This window comes from Ascaphus truei, chromosome 19 (genome assembly GCF_040206685.1).
Source record: "Ascaphus truei isolate aAscTru1 chromosome 19, aAscTru1.hap1, whole genome shotgun sequence".
Taxonomy (NCBI): Eukaryota; Metazoa; Chordata; class Amphibia; order Anura; family Ascaphidae; genus Ascaphus; species Ascaphus truei.
Window position 1 is genome coordinate 23805987 of NC_134501.1, and position 13383 is coordinate 23819369.

The following is a 13383-nucleotide window of genomic DNA, read 5'->3' on the forward strand; positions in this document are numbered from 1 at the left end:
GGAGGGCTTGAGGCAGCGTGCTGCTGAAACGTCCTCCGAGTCCGGATCAGAGCAGATCCTGTGGCGCAGTGGACTCTTCTACTGAGTTAAAGCCCCGGCAGCTCCGAACAAACCATGGACAGCCAAATGTCAGTTGGTGGTACCTACTAAGTACCGCGCACAGTTGCTACACTTAGCTCATGCGATCCTGCTGGCAGGACATCAGGGGTTACCCATATGAAAGCCATGCTGAACCAGAGTTTCTACTGGCTGGGGTATCACAGGAGGCATCCACGTTCTGCCGCACCTGTGATGTTTGCCAGCGAGTGGGGAGGCAGGGAGATCGGGCGAAGGCCCCCCTGGAGCCTCTACCGGTGATAGGGGAACCATTCCTGTGAGTGGTGGTAGTCCTCATTGGGTCCTTGATGATTCCCAGCAGGTTAGGGAAAAAGTATATTTTAACGGTCGTGGACTTTGCGACCAGGTACCCAGAGGCGATGGCGCTTTCCTCCATTGACACCTGGAAGGTGGCCGAGGCGCTCATAAATATTTTTACTAGGGTAGGTTTTCCTAGTGAAATCCTGACTGACCAGGGAGCACATTTCATGAGTGAGCTGCTCCAAAGTCTCTGGGCTGCGTTCGGGGTGACCTCTCTCCGCACGGCCCCCTATCACCCTTAAACCAACGGACTGTGTGAGCGGTTCAATGGCACCCTGAAGCAGATGCTGCCTTCATTTGTGGAGGCCGAAGGAGGGGACTGGGAAGCACACCTGCAGCACCTACTGTTCGCATACAGGGAGGTGCCACAGGAGTCTACCGCATTCTCACCCTTCCAGCTTCTATATGGGCGCCGGGTCCGTGGATCGCTCGACCTGTTCTGGGGGAGGGATGGGAGGGGGAGACTCATTATGCCCCCCCTTATTCCCCTGCAAGCTCTTTTCCTTGTCTTCCCCTTCCTTCCCCTTATCCCATTTTTCCTCCCTTTCCTCGTGTTGCATTCTGTAACATTTCTTTGGGTTCAACACCTACTACACTGCATATTACTTCACAAGTATTTTACATCAGTATGCATTGTCTACATCATTTTGATTAAGCAAATTCGATTTGGCAGTTCCACGATTTTTTCGTTTGATTTCGATTGAGTGCTGGGAACCTCTCCGCCCCTCCCCCCCTTTTTTCACTTTGTTAAAATTAATGTTTTAAGATTATTCGCATATATCTCTGGATAAAGATGGCCGAAACGTCTTTTTTTTTCTAATTTCACAAGAATCTGACCTTCTCTCGACCGTAGTTTTTTGGCATCATTTGGAATGTATTTTTGCCTCGTTTCCCAATAAATACTGAAGCGAAAATTCTGGTGATCATAAATACATCACGAAAAAACAACATTCCTTCAAATCAGCAACCCCCCTCTTTCTGTAACGTTGATTATTTTACAGAATTCTAACTGGGGGGTTCTCTGGGAGTGAAATCTTTTTAGCTCCAGAGGGTCAGGACCTGGTTCCATGATACTGGTTTAGTTGCCAGTATATTTTCTACCCGTTTGAGAAATCAAAATGGCCGCCAAATCTTGCAGGTCCCGCGGGCCCACAGGATGCCGCAACTCCGTCCATTTTGGATGACTGTGACAGCCATCTTTATATGTCCAGCAACAAAACAAGTGAGTAACTCGGGATCTAGGGGGCCAAAAAATAATGATCAGTACACAAAATGGGGCGGGGGTGGGGCAGTCGCTGCTTAAATTCGGTAAGAGGCTATTTCTTTTTTTATGTAAGGGAGAAGTGATGCTCAAATGCCTGGTCCCATCTTTCCATAGTTTAGTCCATTCATAAAAAAAGGAAAAACACGCTGGGTATTAACCATTAAACAATTATTCATGTCACACTCTAAACCTAATAAAAAAAGGCTCTATAACACCCTGAATGTAGGGGGTGGGCAAGTGATTACTCCTCCCCTCCTCATTAGGTTGGCCCTTAGGTATGAGTACTCATATAATCCCCCAGCAGTCTTCCTTATGCGTGCAGCTGTATCCAAAGTCCAAAGGTTCCAATGCAAGTGTGTGCAGCGCACAGCAAGAGACAGAGAGAGAGGCAGGTCTGACAAAAATTGATTACTTTATTGGGAAGCCATTAAAATCGAGGGTAGCAGCCGTTCTACGCGTTTCGTGCAGGTTGTGCATTTTATACGAAACGCGTAGAACGGCTGCTACCCTCGATTTTAATGGCTTTCTAATAAAGTAATCAATTTTTGTCACCCCTGCCTCTCGCTCTCTCGCTGTGCGCTGCACACACTTATTTCTTTTTTTATTCTTCGCTTTATCTCAAAGAATCAAACAGAAAGAAATCCGAAAATACATAATAGTGGTAAATCTATCCAAAGAAGCCCCCATCCCCATCCAATAGGATAAATTATTTATTTTGTTGATATATTTTCTTCTACGAAGTAGGCGTCTTTGAGTTCAATCTTTTGGCCAGCCCCCCCCCCCCCCCCCCCCGTTTCAAGGCGGAGACCCTTACTTCAGATTCCGACACAACCAGTTGGGACGTTTGAATTTCCACCCCTACAGTATGTAGAGAAGATAGGAACTGTATCATCGTTTGCATTGGTGGTGCTCTGTGGCCTGCACGTGGCATCCTTTACCACAAGAGGGCGCAACTCCAGTCCTCAAGACGCCCCTGCAGGTCAGATTATCAGGATATCCCAGCTTCCGTGCAAAAAAAGTGGTTTTAGGCGCTCCTTATACAGAGAGTGATACAGTGATAATTAGAATACCAAAATTAAATAATACAATCACTGAAGGTTGTGTACAGTGCACTAGTTAACTTATATAAGTGAAAGTGCAAATGTGTAAATAAATAAATACAGTGAATTCAAGTGAAAAAGTCGCAGCTCAACCCTCTGAAGAAAAGGTCCAAATTCTCTTCTAGTCGAATAGTAGGCGTAGCTTTGGGGAGCCCAGATATCACCATATGTGGAATAAAGAAATAATATACAGTACATAGTGTAATATGTTCCAGGACTTCTAGGTATCAGCAAAATGGGGACTCACACTTTCCCAGCTCAAGTGCCGCCTGTCTCTAACATCATCAGCCAGACGAGCTCTGCTCTGATTGGCTGCTGAGAATATTCTCACGCGTCTGATAGGCCTGTAGTATTCTGTGAATGAAACTCAGAAGTATTATAAACCAATAGCTGCTTCAACACAATTTGTCTGGAATCTAGTCATCAGGGGAACATCCTTAGTTAGATTTCCCTGCACTTAGTAGAGGCTAGTTTTTTTTACCCCAGTTTCCAAGTAAGTGTGTCTTTTTGTCAGCATTCCTCTCAAAAAGAAATCTTCTCCTATGACTATCGTGACATTAGATGGCAGACTGCTGGGGCCTGGGATTAACCTTCAGGATTCCCTTTCCCACCAGTTTGCTGCTGATGAGTCACAGGAGACTGAAAATGTTCCCATTATCCCCCCTTCCAGGATTGTCTCTGCAATCACTCGCACTTTCATGGACCACATTTGTAAAGCCCAGTCTGAGCTCCCCCCTTGTCTCTGTTCCTCCTCATCGGCTCTTCGTTTCCTCCCCTCTTCGTCTTCAAGTCTTCCAAAGGGGTCATCAATCCAGATTTGTGGGTCACCCAGGTACTAATAAAACTGTAGTTTCTCGAGCGGACCTTCTGGTGGCCGGAGATCAGGAACAACATCAAGGACTTTGTCTCGGCCTGCGCAATATGCGCACGTACCAAGGTGCCACGCGGGTTACTTCATCCCCTTCCCATCCTTAGCCACACTTGTCCATGGATTTCATGGTGGAGCTTCCTCCCTCCCAGGGCATGATGGTAATCCTGGTCTTGGTTGGCCACGTCTCCAAACAGGCACATTTCGTCCCTCTGAAGAAACTTCCTTCTGCTCCTGAGTTGACAGACATTTGCATCAGGGAAGTATTCCGCTTGCATGGTTTACCTACTGAGATTGTCTCTGAGAGGGGTTCACAGTTCATTGCGAGATTCTGGAGAGCCTTTTGTCGCCGTTTGGACATTGACCTTCATTTTTCATCCGGCTACTACCCACCGTCCAATGGTCAGACGGAGAGGACCAAACAAAGTTGGAACAGTTCCTTCGGTGCTATGTCTCCGAGCAGGATGATTGGGTGGACCTGCTGCCTCTGGCAGAATTCGCCATGAACTCTCTGTCCCAAGAGTCCTTGAAGTGCTTTCCCTTCTTTGCGGCTCTAGGGTATAACCCGACTACCTGTTCCCGCGAATCCCCCACTGTCGGGTTTCCTGCAGCAGATACCAGGGCTGATGACCTACTGGATCTTTGGAAAGGCATTAAGGCGACTCTTCACATGGCAGCAGAGACAAAGAGAAGAAACGCAGACAAATGTGGGAGGCCATCAACCGAAAACCAAGTTGATGATGATGTCTGGCTCTCGACGCAGAAAAGTCGCTTATGTCAGGCCTCTGCGAAATTGGGACCATGTTTTATCGGTCCTTACAGGATTTCCCGGAGAGTGAATGAGATGTCCTTCCAGCTGGAGCTCCCTGCATCACTCAAGATCCCCCTCCACATTTCATGTTACTGCTGAATCCGGCCACCCGGGAACCGGTTTTCCAGGACTCTACCTCCTCCTGTTTCCATGGATGGTCATCCCGAATGTTGTCCAGAAGATTTTGGACTCCTGTGTCTTGACAGGGTCCCTTCAGTGCTTGATCGACTGTAAGGGGTACTGCCCAGAGAGGAGTAGGGTCAGGGCATCAGATGTCCACTCTCCGGGCCTTGGTCAAGAGATTCCACAGGGGTTTTCCTGCCAAACCCACTCCTGTGTATTCAGAGTCTGCCCCTAAAAGGGGGGATCTTCCAATATGTCTGCCGAGGCAGAACATCTGCCTCTATCAACATGGATGCCAAGGCAGGAAATCAGCCTCCATCTGAAGCTATTGTCTGCACCTGTCTGCTCCCTGTATAAGGATTCATACCTTTCTCCTCCTTGCCTGTGCAAGGTTCTCCTGTGACTCCTGCTATAACCCTATCTTTCCTACCTTGTTCCTCCCTGTTGCCGATCCCAGCCTGTGACCTGGACCAACCTTCTTTCTTCAACCCTGACCTCAGAACTATGATCCCTACTGCCCTGCCTTCTCCAGCCCTGACCCCGGAACAGTGACCTCGATTATCCTTCCTTCTCCTGCCCTGACCTCGGACCTCACGATTCTACTCTTCAGGATTTGCAATCCCAGGTACGGTTTCGTCTCTACTCTCCACCTCTGCCTAGCGGGTCTGTCTCCTGGACAGTACACAGCGACGTACACGATCGTAACGTAAGGACACGCTGGCAGGGTGGGGGATAGTAAGGACACGCTGGCAGGGTGGGGGATAGTAAGGACACGCTGGCAGGGTGGGGGATAGTAAGGACACGCTGGCAGGGTGGGGGATAGTAAGGACACGCTGGCAGGGTGGGGGATAGTAAGGACACGCTGGCAGGGTGGGGGATAGTAAGGACACGCTGGCAGGGTGGGGGATAGTAAGGACATGCTGGCAGGGTGGGGGATAGTTAGGACACGCTGGCAGGGTGGGGGACAGTAAGGACACGCTGGCAGGGTGGGGGACAGTAAGGACACGCTGGCAGGGTGGGGGATAGTAAGGACACGCTGGCAGGGTGGGGGATAGTAAGGACACGCTGGCAGGGTGGGGGATAGTAAGGACACGCTGGCAGGGTGGGGGATAGTAAGGACACGCTGGCAGGGTGGGGGATAGTAAGGACACGCTGGCAGGGTGGGGGATAGTAAGGACACCTTGGCAGGGTGGGGGGGCCAGTTAGGACACGCTGGCAGGGTGGGGGATAGTAAGGACACGCTGGCAGGGTGGGGGATAGTAAGGACACCTTGGCAGGGTGGGGGGGCCAGTTAGGACACGCTGGCAGGGTGGGGGATAGTAAGGACACGCTGGGAGGGTGGGGGATAGTAAGGACACGCTGGCAGGGTGGGGGATAGTAAGGACACGCTGGCAGGGTGGGGGATAGTAAGGACACACTGGCAGGGTGGGGGGGGGGCAGTTAGGACATGCTGGCAGGGTGGGGGGGCCAGTTAGGACACGCTGGCAGGGTGGGGGATAGTAAGGACACACTGGCAGGGTGGGGGATAGTAAGGACACGCTGGCAGGGTGGGGGATAGTAAGGACACACTGGCAGGGTGGGGGGGCCAGTTAGGACACGCTGGCAGGGTGGGGGCAGTTTCTGTTTCCATTTCGTTTAAACAAATTGCCGTATAGCACTAAAGCTGCCGCCCAATTTTACTTCCAATTTTGGCTACCTGGTGTTCTTTGGGTTTTATGTTTGGGAAGGTAAGGGGGGGTGGCGGGAGGTAACAGGGGATGGTCAAAGACTCTAAGATCAGGGAACCGACAGAGGAAATCAAACCCCTCCTAAGTATAACTTTAACAAATATAAATACTTATAGGTAGCATATTTGGGTATTATTTAAGAATAATATTTTTCTTATACAGTGTACTCAGTGCTGTATATACAATTTTGTAGGTCCAATGAGTCCCTGCCCCATAGAGCTTACAATCTAATTACGATGTCTGTTGCACAGGGAGGTAAAGTGACTTGCCCAAGGTCACAAGGAGCTGCCACTTGGCATTGAACCATGCTCCCCTGCTCAAAAGGCAGTGATATTACCACTGTGATACGCTGTCCAATTACTGTATTTGGGAAGATGATTTTCTTTCTGCTTTCTCTGAGGTTCGATGATTGTGCCACCCATACTACACCAACACATGGGCCAAACCCACCCAATCAGAGTCCAGAGGCGGGATGCCCACCCTACACCAACACATGGACCAAGACCACCCAATCAGAGTCCAGAGGCTGATGCCCACCCTACACAAACACATGGACCAAGACCACCCAATCAAAGTCTAGAGACGGGATGCCCACCATACACAAACACATGGGCCAAGACCACCCAATCAGAGTCCAGAGGCTGGATGCCCACCCTACACAAGCACATGGACCAAGACCACCCAATCAGAGTCCAGAGACGAGACACCCATCCTATACAGCTACATGGGCCAAGACCACCCAATCAGAGTCCATCTGCCCTCTTCACCTCCCGTGAGATATACACAGAGTAGCGCAAATAAAGAAGGGTTTGTGTCACAGGACGTGTGTAGGATTTAATCAAACACATGCGGGAAGAAAAAACTAAAGGGAGGGGAGACCGCGTCTCCCAGTTGCTGCTCTGCATTCCCTCTCTGACGCCCGGGCTGTTTGGGTTACTGGAACAACCTGGCTCCGATCTCATCACACCGCAGCAAGGCATTCTGGGAGTCGTGTGGTGTAGGGACGGTTTCTAAAAGAAACTAATTTTTCTTTCAAAAGAAAGTGGAATTGCACATTTGTAAAGGAAAAAGTAGCAGTGCTCTGGGTGGGATCAAAATATACTATACTACCACTGTTTATTCCAGGGCTGGGCAAGTCCTGTCCTTAAGGGCCAACAACAGGTCAGGTTTTCAGGATATCCCTGCTTCTGCACAGGTGGCTCAATCTGTCCCTGCTTCAGCACAGGTGGCTCAGTCTGTGCTGAAGCTGGGATATCCTGAAAAGCTAACCTGTTGGTGGCCCTTGAGGGCTGGACTCGCACATCCTTGGTCTGTACCCTTGTTTTTTGGGTCAGTGTTAAAAGAAATGAAATCTAAGCCGGCAGAGAATACATGGCGGGGCCCTGCAGCACAGAATAAGCTTTAACATCCTGTGTCCCGGAGGTATAAAATATTCCATATTCCTGGCAGGACGCATGTCTGGTGCTATGAATGGTACCTTATTTCCAGGTCAATCAGGCACAGATAGAACGCTTAGTGCCCGCGTGTCCTGCGTGCGTAGGCTGCACAGCGCCAGCCACAAGCGTTTTCTGTTGGGAGATGTTTGAACCCCTTCCTACAGTACATGTTACTCTGGCTCACAGCTGCCAATTCTTCCTAAACTTCAAAGAGACTCACCCAGCTTCCGAGCCTCGGAGATCCTCTGTTCTTCGTAACGGGAGGCATCTTTTTGATACTCTTTGGAAATATATAATGGGATCCTGAGTTCTTGGTTCCCCGATACGAACACACATCGGGTCCCAGATAAGGAAGCTGATATTTGTATATACGTATATCTTTATTTATATAGGACTATCCCTTAGGGTGACCAGATTTTCAAAATGAAAAACCGGGACACTTTAAAACAATGTACATCACGTCACGCCCCCCCCCCCTCCTCGTTGCCATGACAACAAGACACTAACGTCAGGCGGTGACATGTTGCCATGACAATGTGGCATCACGTGATGCCTCGTCACCATAATGCACCCCATTGTCATGGCAACTTGATGCCTCGTGACGTCACGGAGCGTCTCGTTGGCAATGTGCATTACGTGACGTCGCGCAGCCATGTTAACAGAATTTGGAGGGGAGGATACAGCCAAAGGCAAGATAAATAAATATATAATAAAAAGATCTAAAAAATGTTATCTCCGCGTTAGCCTTCAATAGAAGGTGGCAACCCTGGCTGCAGTGTGTGTTTCTGTGTGTGTTTCTGTATACAGAGGTGGGCCCTGAAGTGTGTGTTTGTGTGTATAGAGGTGGGGGCTGCAGTGTGTGTTCTGTATACAGAGGTAGGCCCTGCAGTGGGTGTTTGTGTGTATAGTGGTGGGGGCTGCAGTGTGTGTTTGTGTGTATAGAGGTGGGGGCTGCAGTGTGTGTTTGTGTGTATAGAGCAGTGATTCCCAACCTTTTTTGTTTGGAGGAACCCTTTAAGTATTTGTTACATTTTGGGGAACCCCTATCTGGATGACATGTTCGATGGGTAAATCACAAAATAGATGTGTAAAGAAGTGGGGGTAATAAATAATAATTAACTCATACTTTTGAATAAACAATGTGTATATATTTTGTATGATTTTGGTTTAACATCCCCCCCCTACATCTCACATCACCCCCCCCCCCTGCATCTCACATCAGCCCCCCACGGATCAATCGATCTCCCCCCTCTCTCTCACCCCCCCTTCTCTCCTCTCCCTCCCCTTTTCTCCTCCCCCTCCCCTCTCCCTCCCTCCCCCCCTCCCCCCTCCCTCTTCCCCCCCCCCTCCCTCTTGCCCCCCTCCCCCTCTTCCCCCCCTCCGCTTCCCCCCCCCTCTCCCTCTTCCCCCCCCTCTCCCTCTTCCCCCCTCTCCCTCTTCCCCCCCTCTCCCTCTTCCCCCTCTTCCCTCTTCCCCCTCTTTCCCCTCTTTCCCTCTTCCCCCTCTCTCCCTCCCCCCTCTCCACCCCTCTCTCTCTCTCTCACACACACACGTCACACTCTCACACACGCTGTCACACTCTCACACACGCTGTCACACTCTCACACACGCTGTCACACTCTCACACACGCTGTCACACTCTCACACACGCTGTCACACTCTCACACACGCTGTCACACTCTCACACACGCTGTCACACTCTCACACACGCTGTCACACTCTCACACACGCTGTCACACTCTCACACACGCTGTCACACTCTCACACACGCTGTCACACTCTCACACACGCTGTCACACTCTCACACACGCTGTCACACTCTCACACACGCTGTCACACTCTCACACACGCTGTCACACTCTCACACACGCTGTCACACTCTCACACACGCTGTCACACTCTCACACACGCTGTCACACTCACACACACACGCTGTCACACTCACACACACACGCTGTCACACTCACACACACACGCTGTCACACTCACACACACACGCTGTCACACTCACACACACACGCTGTCACACTCACACACACACGCTGTCACACTCACACACACACACACACACACTGTCACACTCTCACACACACACTGTCACACTCTCACACACACACTGTCACACTCTCACACACACACTGTCACACTCACACACACACACACTGTCCACCCACACACACACACTGTCACACACACACACTGTCACACACACACACACACACACACACACACACACACCACACACACACACACGCAGCGTTTACAGCAGAAGCACCCTCCCCCCCACTTCCATCTCTCCCCTCCCCCCCACTTCCATCTCTCCCCCCCCCCCCCCCACTCCTCTCTCCCCCCCCCCCCACTTCCCTCTCTCCCCCCCCCCCACTTCCATCTCTCCCCCCCCCCCACTTCCATCTCTCCCCCCCCCCCCCACTTCCATCTCTCCCCCCCCCCTCCCACTTCCATCTCTCCCCCCCCCCCCCCCACTTCCATCTCTCCCCCCCCCCCCCCCCACTTCCATCTCACCCCCCTGCAGCATCTCCCTCTCCCTACCTGCGGCGGCTGTGGGTTCGGCGGAGGCGGCAGGCTGTGAGCGGCTCTGAGGGGGGAGGGAGAGAGCCGGGTTGCCGGGGGAGCGAGGGGGGGAGCCGGGGTGGTGCCGGGGGGAGCGAGGGAGGCAGCCGTGGTGCCGGGGGGAGCGAGGGGGGCAGCCGTGGTGCCGGGAGGAGCGAGGGGGGCAGCCGTGGTGCCGGGAGGAGCGAGGGGGGGCAGCCGTGGTGCCGGGGGGAGCGAGGGGGGCAGCCGTGGTGCCGGGGGGAGCGAGGGGGGCAGCCGGGGGTCTGAGGGAGGGAGCCGGGTTGCCGGGGGAGCGAGGAGCGGAGCCGGAGTGCCGCCGTGGTGGTGCCGGGGGAAGCGATGGGGAGTGCCGGGGGGGAGCGAGGGGGGCAGCCGTGGTGGCGAGGGGGGAGCCGGGGGTAGTGCCGGGGGGAGCGAGGGGGGCAGCCGTGGTGGCGAGGGGGGAGCCGGGGGGCAGCCGTGGTGGTGCCGGGGGGAGCAGGGGGTGTGAGGGAGAGAGCCCGGTTGCCGAGGAGCCGGAGGGAGGGCCAGAGTGCCGGGGAGAGGCAAAGCCCCGCCCCCCGGATACTCAATCCAATCCCCTGCGGCCCGGCCTTCTAAAGCCCCGCCCCCCGGCATTCTCCATCCAGTCCCCTGCGGCACGGCCTTCTAAAGCCCCGCCCCCCGGATACTCCATCCAATCCCCTGCGGCCCGGCCTTCTAAAGCCCCGCCCCCCAGCATTCTCCATCCAATCCCCTGCGGCCCGGCCTTCTAAAGCCCCGCCCCCCTGCATTCTCCATCCAATCCCCTTCGGCCCGGTAAGTTTCTGCAGAAGCCCAACCCCTGGCAGTAAGAAAAAAGACTTGCTGGGCTGCTCTGCATCCTCTTCCTCCCCCTCCCAACCCCCCCCCCCCCCACCCCCGCGCGCACCACCGCCGCCGCGCACCACCCCCCCCATCCCCGCGCACCACCGCCCCCCCCAACCCCGGAAAAACCGGGACTGTCCCGGGAAAACCGCGACGAATGGTCACCCTACTATCCCTGTACATAGTGTGTCACAGCAGTAACACACGGGACATAATAATATAACACATAATGGGAATAAGCGGTTCAGACATAAAAGTAACATCAGGAGAAGAAGTCCCTGCTCCAAAGAGCTTACAATCTAAGTGGTAAGTGGGGAAAACTTACAGACAGTAGGAAGTGCGTCTGCAAGGGCCCAAGGTCGATGTATGAGGTGTGTATCGTATCCTCTCCTTGATAAAGGCAATCTATTTGCCGAAACGTTGGACCTTTGGTGGCACAATAACTGCACCTTTAGAAAGACCGTGTGCCTGCTTCCATTCCTTTGCGTGTGTATCGTATCAGCCACGGAGCTACCCATATGCTTCTTTAAGCAGGTGTGTTTAAGGTGGGTCTTAAAGGTGGATAGAGAGGGTGCCAGTCGGATATTGAGGGGAAGGCATTCCAGAGGTGAGGGGCAATGAGTGAGAAAGGTTTAGGTGGGAGAGGGCTTTTGATACAAATGGGGTAGAGAGAAGACATCCTTGAGCAGAACGCGAGAGTCTGGATGGTGTATAGCAATAAATTAGGGTGAGATGTAAGAAGGGGCAGAGGGGGGTATAGCGTTAAAAGTGAGGAGGAGAATTGAGTGTGAGATGCGGGATTTGATCGGAAGCCAGGAGAGGGATTTCAGGAGGGGAGACGCTGAGACATATTTAGGAAAGAGTAGAGTGATTCTAGCAGCAGCGTTTCGGATAGATAGTAGGGGAGACAGGTGAGAGGCAGGAATGCTGCATAGTAGAATGATGCTGATGAAATGTCATGTTTGTTTAAAATCTACAGTATGTAAGACCTCCTTGCCCGGCTCGAAAAGGAGTTGTTGCAGTGAGGTAGTGTGGACAGGTGCAGAAGTTCGTGCACAGACTCTCATGCCTTTTCTCCGGGTGCTGGCGTCGGGCTGGCCGGTTATGTAAGCGATGAAGGTGGCATAACGGGCGCCAGGACAGGTTTTATTAACAGTTCTAACTCATACAGACGTCTTCCCTGGGCTCAGGCAGCTGCCCAGGGAGGCACACACAGCTTTGCCACTTATTATAGTTTCCTAGGCTTATGGGACACTGCACTCCTTTTACTCTCACTGCTTTGGATTTAATTCCAGACCCCTTACCCCTACCATGTTCAGGGGTGCACCTGCAATCCAGGCTCCCAACACCTGTCACCCAGTGCAGCCCCCTCTAGCCCTTACAATGGAGGTCTGGTGTGCCTAGGCGTGGAATTGGTATTAGAACAATCCCAATGTGGCACTCCCCCTGGGTCCCTGTTCTAGGGCTCCCAGGCCATGCGTCACCATGCACGTTCCTCCTGTAGCACAGGGCGAGAAATCGCTCCTCCACACAGCAGGGGCCCTTCTCAGGTCAGGGGCCCTTTTCCCCTCACTAGAAAACAATCACGGTGGCCATACTCTTACACACATAAGACCAACACATACAGGGTGAGACGCCCTCCTCTGGTTCGTCCTGGGATCTAAGGACCAGAATCCTCTACTCCCACTATTTATACCTAAGGCTGCGTCCCCGCTAGCGCTGAGCTCACTGAGCGGGCGGCGCTTGGAGCGGTTACATGCATATATATATATATATATATATATATATATGCATGTTCCCGCTCACGCGATGCGCGCATGCAAATGCGCGGGCACACACGCTCGGCGCTTTTCTAAATACATTTTTTAAACTTTCCCGCTTGCCCGCATTGCCCCCCCCCCCACCCCCCGCTCGCGCGTCTGCAAGTTGCAGGACAACGAGCGTGCTCAGCGCCAGCGGGGACTCGGCCTAATAGTGACATCAGTAGTCACCATAGCTACAAGGAGAGTGGTTTGAATCCGTCTCCATTATCCCACCCCAGGTAACAGGGTAGCCACCTTCTAGAAGGTGGGCGGGGCTAAACTTCAGTTAAGCTATCTAGCAACAAATATTGGAAAGGTCACAGTACTTTGCAACAACCCACATTATTTAACTCTTTACAGAAAATGGTAATCCCCAATAGGGGGGTTACATCTGCATTGTATGTTTATCTTTATT

The 13383-nt window shown here is 52.4% G+C and overlaps 1 protein-coding gene across 1 annotated transcript in view; it reads right to left on the reverse strand.

Annotated features, from left to right (window-relative positions):
- LPCAT2 (lysophosphatidylcholine acyltransferase 2) overlaps nucleotides 1-10394 on the reverse strand; it is a 52424-nt gene extending 42030 nt beyond the window's left edge. The window contains exon 1 of the mRNA XM_075576965.1: nucleotides 10297-10394. The gene's annotated coding sequence lies outside the window, so the exon portion shown is untranslated. The remainder of the gene's footprint in view (nucleotides 1-10296) is intronic.
- Nucleotides 10395-13383: the final 2989 nt, after the last annotated feature.